Genomic DNA, 2693 nt, shown 5'->3' with positions numbered 1-2693 from the left:
AAGTAAACTCTCCAATTACACACCCCTAACCGCACCAATTACCGAGATATACCACCAAATAGCGGACCGAGGCATCATTCCAAAAGCCCGCCAACTCAAGGAAAGGACAGGAGGCAACAAAACCCTTTACTGCGAATACCACCGAGGCTACGGTCACAAAACGCAGGATTGTTTCGACCTTAAAGACGCCCTTGAACAAGCCATACGAGATGGCAAACTCCCAGAATTTACCAAAATCATCAGAGAACCGAGGCGCGCGGAGAGAGACAGGTCACCGGAGAGAGAAGGACGTAACCCGAGAACCCAAAAGCGACCCCCAAGAGAAAGTCCAGAAGAAGACCCGACCATCATAGTAAACGTCATCACGGGAAAAGATGCACCATGCAAATCAAAATCCAAAATAAAAAAGGACCTCCAGGTAATGGCCGTCACAAACCAAGCCCCAACTCCCGTGTCCAACAAAACAATAACCTTCCTACCCGAGGACTGCCAGCACGGCACCGCAGCCGAAGACGCACCCTTCGTGATCTCGGCGAAGATCGGAACCGGGCTAGTCCGAAGAATACTAGTAGACACCGGCGCAGATTCCAACATCCTTTTCCGAGGGGCCTTCGACAAGCTTGGGCTCCGCGACGAAAATCTCCAAACGCACCGCAACGGCGTCACGGGACTCGGAGACAACTTCCTCAAACCGGAAGGCTCCATCACACTCCCCCTCACCATAGGAACCGGTAACAAGAGGAGGACACTCATAGCCGAATTCGTGGTCCTAAAAAACTCCACTGCCTACAACGTCATCCTCGGAAGAAAGACGATCAACGACTTTTCGGCCATCATCTTTACCAAATACCTCCTTATGAAGTTCGTAGCGGAGGACGACTCCATCGGGACCATCCACGGAGATCGGGAGATCGCGGCAGAATGCGACAACACCAGCCTGGCTTTACGGAAAAAATCCCGCGACGCAGCCGGGATATTCCTGGCCGACCTAGACGCCCGACAAGACGGCCAACCTAGACCCGAACCAGAAGGCGACATGGAGAAACTACAAATAGGACAAACCAAGGACGAATACACCTTCATCAACAGGAACCTCCCTTACGACCTGAAAGAAGACCTCTCCCAATTTTTAAAACAAAACAGAGACCTGTTCGCTTTCACTCCAGCCGACATGCCGGGGATAGATCCTGACTTCATGACCCACCGACTAGCGGTGAACCCCAAAGCCAAACCCGTAGCACAAAGAAGAAGAAAAATGTCAGCAGACCGAGCGGCCGAAGTCAAAAGACAAGTACAAGCCTTGCTCAAAGCGAACTTCATCCGAGAACTTCCCTACACAACCTGGTTAGCAAACGTCGTACTTGTAAAGAAATCCAACGGAAAATGGCGAATGTGCGTCGACTATACGGACCTCAACAAAGCCTGCCCCAAAGACGCCTTCCCCCTACCAAACATCGACGGACTAGTGGACTCCGCATCCGGACATCGATACCTCAGCTTTATGGACGCGTACTCCGGCTACAATCAGATACCCATGCACCGACCCGACGAAGAAAAAACGGCGTTCATTACCCCCGACGGCACGTACTGCTACACAGTCATGCCCTTCGGTTTGAAAAATGCCGGAGCAACATATCAACGGCTCGTCAACAAAATATTCCAGAACCTATCCGGAACCAAACTAGAAGTCTACATAGACGACATGCTCGCCAAAACTGACTCCGACGAACAACTCATCAGCGACCTCAAGGCCGTAACGGACACCCTAAGGAAACACCAAATGCGACTTAACCCAACAAAGTGCGCCTTCGGAATGGAAGCAGGAAAGTTCCTCGGCTTCATGATCACACAACGCGGAGTTGAAGCCAACCCGGAGAAATGTCGCACTGTTCTCGAGATGACGAGCCCAAAAAACCTACGCGACGTTCAGAAGCTCACCGGCCGACTGACAGCCCTATCTCGCTTTCTCGGAGCATCAGCCCAAAAAGCAATCCCCTTCTTCAAACTAATGAAGAAAGGAGCCCCCTTCGTATGGAAAGAAGAGTGCGAAGTGGCATTCCAACACTTCAAGAAAATCCTGGCGGAACCACCAATCCTCGCCAAACCCCAAACAGGGGAAACCCTATACTTATACCTCTCCATAACGGAAGAAACGCTCGCGGCAGCACTCATCCGAGAAAACAAGAAAAAGGAGCAAAAACCTATATACTTCACAAGCAAAGTCCTACAAAACGCAGAAACCCGCTACTCGCGCCTAGAAAAACTAGCCTTTGCCCTCCTCACGGCGTCCCGACGCCTGCGGCAATATTTTCAAGCCCACCCCGTAACGGTTCGAACCGACCAAGCAGTCAAACAGGTACTACAGAAGCCCGACCTAGCGGGTAGAATGCTAGCATGGTCCGTCGAACTATCCCAATTTGACATCAAGTTCGAACCCCGATACGCAATCAAAGCGCAGGCGATGGCCGACTTCATCGCAGAAATGACCCCAGGAAACACCCCTCCCGAGGCATGGAAACTACACGTCGACGGCTCTTCGAATGTCACTTCCGGAGGCGCCGGAGTCATTCTGGAAAGCCAAAACGGCGTCGTAATCGAACAATCAGTCAGATACGACTTCCCGGTCTCAAACAACCAAGCAGAATACGAGGCCCTCCTGGCAGGCCTAACCCTAGCCAGCGAGGTCGGGGCAA

The sequence above is a fragment of the Arachis ipaensis genome, chromosome B8 (assembly GCF_059453495.1).
Source record: "Arachis ipaensis isolate K30076 ecotype BB chromosome B8, ASM5945349v1, whole genome shotgun sequence".
Taxonomy (NCBI): domain Eukaryota; kingdom Viridiplantae; phylum Streptophyta; class Magnoliopsida; order Fabales; family Fabaceae; genus Arachis; species Arachis ipaensis.
The sequence above is the reverse complement of the archived record's forward strand: the minus strand, read 5'-3'. Positions refer to the sequence as shown.